Genomic DNA, 12841 nt, shown 5'->3' with positions numbered 1-12841 from the left:
TCTTTTTGTCAAAAACAACTTGAATTACATTCTCGTCAAGTAACAATAATATGAACGCACTTTAGCCTGTGTACGTGTAATCTTGTTCGAGTGTCAATCAATATGTTCATCTTTACTATCAGAATCTGTGTGACAAAGTCAAGCATTTCAAGATCAAGTAGGAGAGTGCCAGACACTAGTACCAATAAAAGATTTTAAAGTTTCCTCGATTACAAAAACCAAGTAGATCAAGGACACACTAGGCATAGACATAATAATCATTAGCAGAAGAGGTGGACTAGACAGTGAGGATCAGGGCATCATTCAAAGCTCCTGTACAAAATACAAATAAAAGCATAAAAGATGTGGAAACCTGTCCATCTTAACATAGTTGAGTGACCAACCATCCAGAAAACCTTTTCCCAGAACAAGGTTGTTGGTGTGCCCATATAAAGTACTTGAAATGGTAAATAACATCATAGAGAGAGAGAGCACAACACTTCACACAGACTTCTGAGATACTTGGGGGGGAGAGTGGAGGTAGTTAAATTTGTATCAGAGCCAAGCATAATGAAAAAACAAACAATTCCATAATACATAGCTGTTAGTGGTCAAACATATCACACAAACAATTCTTTTGCTTGGTGTCAATTTCTAACCCACAGAAAAGTATCTAAATTCTTACATAAGGTCGAATTCAATGTAAATCAAATGAACAGTAAAAATTCAGTTGACAGTGCAGCCATCCCATTAAAAGATCAAGCGGGACCTAGTGTGCACACTTGAAACATTAAAAGGAATAGACGCTAAAACATGATGGAGTAACTTTCCAAACTTAACTTCTAACTACAGAAAAGATGGTGGCACAGAGAAAAATTGAACCACTTACAGGAATTCGAACTACATTCTCCCTCTTCCACCCAAGAGGATTGTAGACAATAATAACCTACAGAAGAAGAGACATAAAAAGATAGAATTCATAATAGAAGTTTGTAGTCTTCTATTCAATGAAAAAGAAACCAATTTTTAACCTTACCAAGATTTTCTCCAGAGACAAATCAACTTCTAATGGAGGACAATAACTTATATTCAAAAGAGGGCACTACAAAAGAAAGCCACATGTGATGAACTTCAATGTTCAGAATAATCCGGAAACCAATTTCATAGGCCTATATGTATCAAAGTAAAGAACTTGAGATTTAGCTTAAATTCACGCAGTAAGAATTTTGCTTCCAAACTGGGGAGAAAGTTCACAACACGTTCATGAAGTAAGGGAAGATTTAGCTTCTAATTTACGCATATCCCATATGCGTGCCTGAAAGAAAACATTTCCTCTTTAAAAATTGAAATTTCCTCAAAGAAGAACACAGTAAAAGCTTACGAGAGCAGAAGAACAAAACAGGTGAGAATGATCACTACTTGAGATACAAGATATAAAATTATGAATTGCCATTCAAACTCAAGATTTCAGCTCTCAAGGTTCAAAATTCCTAAAATACAACAAGGAAGTTACAAATAAATAAATTTTGAATAGTATGCTCATCTAAATTTACCTTTGTGATTTCATAATTTATTGGAATCAGTTTAGCAAAAGGAGGACACTCCAGAGAAGCCTCAAGAGAATCATTTTGATGGAGGTAACCCCACCTAGCTACTTGACTAGTATTTTTCATGTTCAATTCCTCGATCTGCTTTTGAACTGCTGGCTTCAACACCTCCAACTCACTCATGGCATTTGATAATTTCTAAAAATAGAATATCAAAAGTAAATTTCACAAATGGGACATCGAAGTTGGAAACAAATTCCACTGATTATGTATACAAAAAGCATGGTGAAAAAAATGTAACAGTGCAGGGAGTCTTCTTCAATGCCTTTTTTGTGCTCTATATGCTTTCTCCTAAGCTGGCTCATAGAGTTGTTGGGTATTTGGAAAAGGAGGCAATACATTCATATACAGCTCCTGCTATTGCTATAGACTATTGGAGGCTGCCCAAGGATGCCAATCTGAAGGTGCAAGTTCATGGAAAGTAAATCAAACCTATAAAACAGATGGCAACAAAAGTTCATTGAGAAATGAAAAGCTATGCAACATAGATAAGAAATCAGAACCAATGTCAGAAACAAATAGAAATCTTTTGAAGCGATATTTGAAGGCAATCCACAATGAATATGTTCATATCATCACAAGATAACAAAAAAGTGATAATTAATTTCGATAAATACTGATCCGTAAAATCCTAAATTGTATGAAAACTTAATCACATGAACTAAATGAAATAAAAGTAGTTTGTGTGCAAAGAACTGAAACTAAAAAAATAATAATTTTCAAGCTGATAGTTATGGTAGACCAAACTTCGATTTGCCTTGAGAGGAAATTAGGTCCAAAACTTAGTGCATTTTTATTCTAGTCATGTTTTTATTATAAGGGTAAAATTTTTATCAAAATGAAAGAAGAGAAAAGAAGTTGAGCAGACCTACCAAGAACAAGAAATAGAAAGAAACTAAAAAAAAATGCCTTCACTCTCTCTTTAAAATAGTTCCAAAAGATTTCATCACGATATGCAAGAAAGACATAACTCAACATGCCTATTAACCATAGTAACCATAGGCTAAATCATTATAACATACTGGCATTAAGAGAGAACTGAAAAGTTGCAACAATTCAAATGAATGGATGTGCAACTCCTACTAAACCATAAACATACCAAAGTAAGGTTTTAAATAGTACATACTTGACGTCGCTCTTTCCACTTGAAAAGAATTTGCTGCCTAAGAGTTCAAAAATGTGATCTTGCATTTCATCATTTGTCACAAGCAAGCACTTAAGTTTGACAGCAGCATAGAGCCAATACTTGAATTATAGATAAATACTATCAGATTCCAAAATTTAACAAGAGGAATTTAAACCAAATAGGTCATTAAGCAAGCATCAACAATACATATCGAAGGTGCAAGCGCACCAAATGGCTCACTAACGAAGCATCAATAGCAACACCAACAATATTGTGAAGGTGCAAAAATACCAAATGACTCAATGATACCAAGCATCAACACCAACACAAATACCGATACCAATTTTGATACTAATAGTACCAAATGTACTGTGAAGGTGGTAAGAGTACCAAATGACAGACTAATCAAGCATTAACAGCAACACTAATCAAGTATAAATATCTATACTAGTCAAGTGTCAAGTATCAAGTATCGAAAAATGCACTAATGAAAAATCGACATCAACTATACTATCAACAAGATCAAACACACTAAATCAGTCTGTTTAAGTTGTACATTGTGGTCATAATTGTAGACATCCCATTTTTACATACGCTTAATTCGACAATTCGTCACCTGGTTACTGTGAATTCCTAATGATGATTGCAAAGAACTCGAAGACTTGTGAGTACTGTCCCTGATTCCTTCCGTTTCCACTCTTTTCATCTTCCCTACTCGTTACAACTCAACATAGAAACTTACGCACGCTTAGGATCGCTATACCTTATACTCGATTTAGCAAGCATGTACGCTTTAGGTTTGATACACAATCGATAACCTAGAGACCTCGCTACGCTAGGAAGATATGACTTTAAAACTTAGAAATAATCACTTGGAACTGAAAGAAATCTCATGCAAAAATTCGTAAAAATCGATAAAATGACGAAAATACCCCTCATAAATTTTGGAGCTCCAAAAGACTTCGAAAATACCTCCATTGCACTCAGAGCATGATTTCGAATATAATGGGACCCAAATCAATGAAAACAGATAACCTCACGAAAAATCACAAAAATGAACAATACGCTCCTTAAGATCCGAACTTTGACCTAGAGCCCCTAACTCTTAGAAAAACATGACAATTAAAATCTAATCCAAAAAATTAAACTCTAAATTCAAAAAAAATTGAACCATTAAAATTTAAAGTCTAATAAAAATCAAATTCAAAATTAAACAATTAAAATTTAAAGTCTAATAAAAATCAAATTCAAAATTAAACAATTAAAATTTAACCTAATAAAAATCAAAGTAAAAAAATTAAACAATTAAAATTTAAAATCTAATGAAATAAAAAATTAAATTCAAATTTAAAATTAAGCAATTAAAATTAAATCAAATAATTAAAATTTAAGTAACCAAATTTAATCGATCAACCAACAAAACCAAAATCAAATCAACTTAAATTAAAAATTACATAACCCACTAAAATGAAAAATCAAATTAAAAAACTCAAAATTCAAAACCAAAAATCTTAAATAATTGACCAATCAAAACGAATAAAAATCCAATCGATCATGGAAAACGAATCCAATCGACAAGAAATAAAAAGTCAAAGCTAAAACTAATTGACTATAGGGGACTATCATACTACGAGTAACGGGGAATCCCCACCATCATTCTCCAATTTGAAAAAAAGAAAAAAGAAAGTAAAGACGTGTAGATTAAAAAATAAATAAAAGAAAAATAAAATAATAAAATAAAAACTCTTTTTTATAAAAGAGAGAACGTTTTCTCTCTTCGGCTGGAACGTCTTTTCTTCTCTCTGCATTCTCTGCTCTTTCTCTCTCTTGGACGTTCAGCTGCTCCTCTACAACTTCGACTCATCAATTCAACAACCCACTTCTCTCTCTTTTTTTCAGTCAAGTTTTCCCCTGAGGCGTCTTACTGCTGTCCATTGTCTTTTCCCCTATTAAAGCCTGCAACTCATCTCTCCTTCACCCCTTCCCACGTCCTCTTGCTACTCTTTCCCTTTCCCTCACGTTCTCTAGTTTAGAACGACTCCTTGATGCCCCTTTTGCTCCCCCCATTAAACTTGCAAAACCCCACTCCAAAACGCCCTCATTGCTACCCTCTTCATAGTCTCCATTGCAGAACCTGCAACTTTCACCTCCCTATCATCTCTCTCACCATTCTCTCACGTTTTTCCAAGCAGCAACAGCCCTCTCCCCATATTTCTGCCTGTTCTGGATAGCAACCATGTCTCTAGAGAGACCACCTACGTTTGAGAGTCTCTCTCTAGCATTGGACATCAGTTGCAAGATCCTCTCTCCACTTCTTCTTCTCCATAAAACCCACAATACAGCACACCCAGCCAACCTTATCACATTTTTCTCTGCCCACCTTCACTTGTTCTCTCTAGAAAGACGTCTTTCAGCTCCTTCCAGAAATCTTCTCCTCTAGCAGCCCTCTCGCTGCCCAACATCTTTCTCAGGCTTTTCTCCCTCTCCACATCTCCTTCTCCAATGAAGAAGAAGGTTCTCCCCTTTGCTACCTTCGTCTTCCTCGGCGGGTACTTGCAAACTATCGGGATCATACCTGAAGGGATTAACTCCTCTCATCTCATTCTTTAGGTAAATTTATTATTGGTTTATGTTATTATATATATATATTTTGTTCTCGTTTTCTCCTTGTTCTTCACGGCACACTTTTTTTTATGTATTAATAGAATTAGGAAAATATCGTCTAGGTAATTTTTATTTTTATTTTTCATCTTTTCATATAAGTGGGATTAGAGTTTTTTATTTATTTGTTTTTATTGTGGTAGGATTAGGAGGGTATTTCTTATTTTATATAATTTTTATATTTTTTTTATCGATACGGTTAGGCTAATTTTTTGAGGAATTATTTTTTGTGTTTTGTTCATTTTTTATTCTTTTTATATGCCAATAGGATTAGAATAATTTCTTGGGTATTTTTCTAGGTCTTTATTTGTTTTTGCATCTCAATAGGGGTTAGGAGGATATTTTTTTTATATATATTTTTTGTGTTTTTTTTGGCATTTTGATAGGATTAGGAAAGAAGTTGTTTTGCTTTTGCCTTTATTTTATTTTTACTTTTTTAGGCATTTTTTATGAACTTGTGATGACATGATCCTTGTATTTAAGCATGATGGTCCTATACTTCTACAATGAGTTTGTGATGATATATTTTTTAGCATAATGAGTATGCATGTCGTTGAATGATAAATGTTGGTGAAAAATTGAGATATGTCATTAAATGATAGTTGCTTTGAAAAAATTGATGGTCCTAGATGCTTGCCCGTTTGAGTCGATTTGAGAACCATTTAAGTTTGAAAATTTTGTATGCATTGGTATTTATTGATCTACAATTTGGTAAGCATGGTATTGTGAACTTTTTCTTGTTATTTCATAAGTTTCTAAATTGGTGATCCTTGGAAAATCCACATATTCAACAATTCTCATTCATAATTTCGTTTTGAAAATCAGTATTTGAAATTTTCTGATATGGAAATTGCATAATTTTCTATTTAAGGAAGGAATATATTTATAAATTTCTATTTTAGGAATTTCACATTTTATCAATTTCTAATTTAGATGATTTTGCAATTTCATATTTAGAAAGTTCATGGATTTAGAAGTTTCTAACTCAAAATTGTGATCTTTGGAAAATTTCTACTTTGGGAATGTTCCATTTTAAATTTTTTTTATAATTTTGGAATTCCGCATATATTTTTGAATTATAATTGGGGAGATTCCCAATTTGGCAATTTCTACTTTGGATAGTTTGGGGAATACTTGCATGTGAAATTTCTTAATTGATTCAAGATCATGAGACTAATTATGACTTTTTCAAATCCTTCGATTTTTGTCGAATTCAAAAAATAATCATATAATTGGGATAATTTTAGCCATAGGATTTGTTTGGAAAATCCAACATAAATTAATGATGATGATTGGATTGTGACCTTGATCGTAATCTTTGTATGTTGACCATAGGATGATTTTTGGATTGTAGTAGAGACCGATCATCTTGATCGGACGAGTTTGATGCCTAACACCTTCAAAAACCTGTAATCTGACCCCTTACCCGTATCTTTAATCCGTGGATTGATCCATATCCATTTGGAGTTATTTATGGTTCCTAGACCTAAACTAGGTGGCGACTCCCATTTCTCAAAACTCCCCCATTTATAAGTCGGACTCCTCATCACTATTTAGTGAAAAATGGTTGAGACGATTTCAATAATTAATTTTTCAGAGTGGAACCTTAAGTAAAGTCACTTTATCCAACTTGGCTAGGATTCCTATAGTGACATCAAGGCCTCCAGCACTATCTTCTACATAGTTCAAATCTATCAATTTAAAATTTTCAACTACAATGAGCTCATATCCGAGTCTTGAGATCCTTCTAAATAGTAAACTATTTAAGAAGTGTAAGACAAATTATTGATGTACCCAGTAAAGGAGTGCTGTTAAGATATCCACTACTACAGGTAGTAACAAGATCACGCATTGGAATTCCAGCATCTGCAAGTGCCAAGGTTGCAACATTTATGCATGCATATCTTGTTCCTACAAAGTGAAATTGCAATAGCTTCAATTTCATTCACAGAAATGGATTCTATAGTAACAAGTATGGTAAGATTTTGAACAAATAACAATATTTAGAAAAGGGAGTACCCAAATTCACAATAGTTAAACTACCCCAAATAAATGTAATAAAACCTGAGAACAGGGCAATAGATGTGTCATTATGCAAGCTTCCTAGGTTTGGCGAATTACAAGAGATATTTTTGTAGATCGCCTATGTATAGAAAGAGAAAATTCATGGACTGTGAAAATTGAACCTATGATATCTCACAATTTGGTCATGATTTTAAAAGCATTCATTTTCAAAAGCCCAAAAACAGAAAAATGTCTTAAGTAAAAATCATTCTGAAACCAAGAAACGCTTCCAATATCACGTCAAGTTTTTTCAGTCTATATTTTTTAATTGAATTTTCCATGCAACTCTCAAGCTTTGTCAAAGATGGAATAAGGGTCACAATAATGTTTGTTGTACGACAAACTAATGTGACTTTCTTCAACTTGATTTTAGATGACTGTGATAAACATTGGTAGAATATATCCCGTGATCTAAGTTAGTTGATCCAACCACAAGTCTAAATCTTTCCCTTTAATCATAAAAACCCTTTTCATAATATGGATCTAGTTATTAGCAGTACAATCTTATTTGATAATTAGAGTGAGACTTTATAGGATTATAAGATGTAAAGATCAATAGTACATGAATTATCTGTTAAAGAATTATCAAAGGTTTTCAAATAAAAGCCAATTGTTGGAACTAGTTATAGCCCAACCATTGCTTCGAAATAGAAAGTTTAAAATATTGATAACCAACTTTTTAACAGTTTTTTTAATTGTACCCTTTGCCCCTTGGACTTTTGACTAAAGGTTATTTTTGTAGCCATTAAACTTGGACTTTTGTCTTAAATGGTTTATTAAGCCCCCTTTCACTATCTATGTAAAATTTCAAGTTTTCAATTCGTATCTTGATGAAAAATAAGTAGTGAAAATTTGAGAAAATCCTGAAAGTGGGACTTAGGGTAAAATTGTAGGATTTTTTCAAGTCGTTTTTAATGAACTCTGACCTCACTAATAGATTTAAAATGGTCGAAAAATATACTTTAGCTTATAAGCATGCTCAAATGTGAGTCCGAATAAAAAAATTACAAAATTCTCGATTACCGAGTTGGACTAGATTAAAATAATGATTTTTTACTAGAGTAAGAATTTTTAAAATTTGATCACACCATTGGATTCGTAATGAAAAATTATAGAACATGACCTATTTATTTGTTATTTTTGGAGCATAGAAAGTCGAATTATCGTTAAAAACGAAAACGACGTTAAGTATAATGTCATATCAGACTGAAAAAGTAAATTTTTGTTAGAGACATAATTTATAGAATTTGATCACACCATTAGATCCAGAGTAAAAAATTAGATAAAATAGAGTATTTATTAATCACTTTTGGAATCTGAATGGTCAAGTTATTGTTGAACGAAATAATATCAAGTTTGTCCCCAAAATTTCTATAAATAAATTTTTTTAATACTTTTTACTATTCATCGTCATTTTAACTCATCAAAAACCAACCAACGAAATTTTATTTTTCTTCAAAGCTTCAACCTAAAATTCGCAGCGAACGGTATATCTTCGACGACTGACGTAAAATGGAAAAAGGTCTGCAGCCTCGACATCTACAAAACCCACCTAATATCTCTTCGTTTCATCTTCTCTTTTGACTCGTTTCTTCAAAAATAAGCCATTTATATATACGGAGATTTCATAACTTCGACCTTAGATTTCGCCTGTTTCGGGGTCAAATCGTCCTCCATCGTAGAAGGGAGAAAGAATGACGACGTCGAGATCTTTGAAATCATCGATTCAAATTCAAAAATCAACCACCTCAAAGTTTATTTCATCTAGATTTTTATTTTAATTATCTTGATTTTCGTGCACGAGCTTCGATCCTATCGCACAGAGAAGGTAAGGATTCTTAATTTCTATCGATAACCATAGATTATCAAAATTGCATTTAGGGTTTTAACGAAAACTTGTAAAGTGTTTTCAAAAATATAGACCTCTTTTTTTTATTTCTAATTCATGCCAAAACTTGCATGTTAGATATGTCTAATTACATTTTATAATAAAATATATGTGGATAGGATATTTAACCGGATTATTTTTGTCATTTGGGTCATGTGCACTACTCGGACCCCGTTTTGACCTAAATTTTGTATTTTTTCAATGTTATTGATAAAAATGGATTTCATAATATAAAAAAAATGATTTAATATTCAATGAACTTATATTGAGTTGATGAATATTAGAAAGTGGATTTTTTTCGAAAGATTGAAAATTACGAAAAAAGGGGATGAAATAGTAAAATGTAAGAATCATACTCGAGGGGTGATATTTGCGTTTTACATTATAATGTTGTATGTAGGTTTGTGAAGGGATAACTAGGAATAATGATTGGTTGCATGTTTATTTAAATTCTATTGACGTAGAGGCTTCAAGTTCTGTTATTTATTTTAAGCCGGGTGGCCACAGTTGCATGGTGGGAAACTAGATATCTATTCTCAAACTTGTATGTTTAATTTCTCTTTTATTTTCAAATGAAAATAATATATTTATATGTAGCTATTTTGTGAGCTGTTAAAGAGTCTGTGAATGCCTGAAAGTATAGTTCGTCATATCATCCGGAGTGATGTACTATCTTGGGATATACGATAGGGACCACTAAGCACATTCGTGGTATGAGACGCATATAAGAGTGGAGTCATAATTTAAATCTGGATTTATTCCTTTCTATCTTTACCAATGAGCTTGTAATGTAAAGATGGTCGTATACGAATGGTTTGTATATTTGAGAATCACAATACACTTGATAAGCATAGACGAAGATGATTAGTCAGTGATTACTAACAATCTATAGTAGTCGAACATTCTGATATATCTAAAAGAGATCCATTGCTTACGATTACATCAAATAACCATCCTAAGCTGGATAAATGATCCCACAAGTGTGGTAAACAACAACCAACCACAAAATCAAGAACTAATACTTTATTTTGAAACATCATGTCCCGACTGGGAGTGATCCAGTTGTGAATCCTAACTCTCTAATTCTACTACTCCACTATTGTGTATTATGTTGCTGTTGTCTTATTTTGATATATAAAATGAAATGAATGTTTAATGTTTCCATTTGGTTAATTAAATTTGTATAAAAAACAAATGTTATAGTGAAAATTGCTGATGATGTAATGTGAAAATTAAAATGTTTAGATGCTCATCCTTAGCTATATGTACCAATTAATCATAGTTTCTTTGGTAAAACTTTGCATATGTTAAAATGATTTAATATATTTATTCGTTCATGTTAGGAAAGGTTGTTGACAGAAATTGTTTGCTTCCCTACTGGGTAACCATTGTTACTCACCATTTCCTTCTCCATCTTTTTTAATTTCAGATCCGAAGCTTAGCGAAGTAGGTATAGAACATGAATGAGGACTATCTGGTATGTCAGATAGACAACCAGAATCCTTTAACTTATGAGTATTGGGGCTATACTCCCTAGTGGTGTTAGTTCATCCAGGTAGTTTTATGAATTTTTTCCTAAGCATTCAGACTTTTGTTAGAGTGAGGAGTTTTGTATAATTTTGTATATTAATTCATTCTTTCGCACTCTAATTTATCATATGTTATTAGATATATATAGACTTCTGCTAGTTATTATATTTTGTATATATATATATATATATAAAGGATAATATATGTCATCTATCAGGTGTAGGTTGAACGCTTTGGAATGCTAACATAAACATAAGAGACCGTGCTGAAATTTCAAGGTGTTACCTTATGCCTAGAAATCTGACATGGGGCTTTGTGTTAGCGTTTGGCGAGGTGCCACAAATGGCATCAGAGCATAAAATTTGATCCATATGGAATATAGATCTACTATGTTTTGAAGAATTGGCTGATACTATATATATTAGAGCGATAGTCATAGAGTGTCACTAGAAATTCGATTTCTGAGATCTTTAGTAGTTCCGTATTGGAATTACGATTTCTTTTGTGTTTAGAAGTTTATAGAACCTAATAAGCCTAGGATAAGATTCTAGGTTTGTTCTGATAGTAATAAAAATGAAGTCCATTACTAAGTTCCAGGTTATGACAGCAATTCATAGTTACGTAAGAACGATTTTGGTCTTATTCTTATAAGTACCTTGTTATGGATAAACACAAGTGAGAAGAGTGGAGAAGGCAGAAGTTGAAACGTAACAGGAAGAAAACATATTTTGGATCAGACCATTGACCTGATAGCACAGCTAATGTCATTCATAGGATAGATGATTGAATCTCATGTCAAGTTTAGAGAGGAAATATGAATAATACAACCACCACCACCTCGAAGCAAAATAGAAGGAAAATAATTAGTATCTAATAAGAGACAAACGATTGCGAAACTAGCAAATTCAGAAGAAAAATAACCATACGTGAGGAGTGATATTATAGATATACCAACTCAATGGATAGAAAATTTTTATAAGAAACAACAACATATACTACTAAATCAATCAAAAGAAAGAGTTGTGATATATTACGAATGTGGCAAATTAGGATAGAAAGGAGAGCACAGTTCGGGTCGATGTCAACCGATTAAGGATGTGTGGCTTAAAAAGATGCTAGACAAACAAATTTAGAGAACAATAAGACCATCAGATTACAATAAAATTGATAACGTACTCGTGCCACCCCCAACAGACAAGAATAGTGATCGAAAGTAGAAATGGTACAAGACGTAAATTACAAGACGCACCATTAAATCCAAGAAACGAGGGAGCACTAGACTTTTTCGCAAGAGGCAAATACTATTCCACCTTAAGGACTACTTCTATAGGTCATGCCTTTAAAGAATGAGAGAATTCTCCAACACAAAGGACAGGTAAATCCATGAATGTGGTTGTAATATTTCCAACAATTACGTCCACCGAGATTTGAGAGTTTTTTCGATCTGATTGAGGTCAGTGAGTAGGTTTTGAAGACTTGAGAGATTTTGAGTACCATATAGTGCTCGAGAGATCAGTATGTGACGGTGACTACATTCCAGTTGAACGAGGATGCCAGTCATTAGTCATACTTTGAGAGGAATGTATTGGAAGATGGATCATTTGAGTGGGTAAACTTCGAAAATATGTTTGTAGATGGATCATTTGAGTGGGTAAACTTTGAAAAGATGTTTGTTGATATATTTATATACGAGACTGCTCAAAAAATCAAGCACTAGGAGTTTCTAAGATTAGTGCAAGGTAATCTATCGATTACAAACTATGATATGATGTTCACTAGGTTGTTACGATATGCACCCGAGTTTAACCTAACAGATCTGTAGAAGGTCATAGATTATTAGAGGACCTATAACCCTATTTAAGGGCCAAGAGGTCACTGATTGAGACTAACAATTATAGAAATACGATGAATCAAGCTTAAAGGGTAGAACGAGGAGAGATGGAGTTACAGACCTCCAGAGAGCAAATTAGTTGACCTTAGATTTAT

This window comes from Akebia trifoliata, chromosome 11 (assembly GCF_017979445.1).
Source record: "Akebia trifoliata isolate Shusen 1 chromosome 11, ASM1797944v1, whole genome shotgun sequence".
In the NCBI taxonomy this organism is placed as follows: domain Eukaryota; kingdom Viridiplantae; phylum Streptophyta; class Magnoliopsida; order Ranunculales; family Lardizabalaceae; genus Akebia; species Akebia trifoliata.
This window is presented reverse-complemented; position numbering follows the sequence as displayed.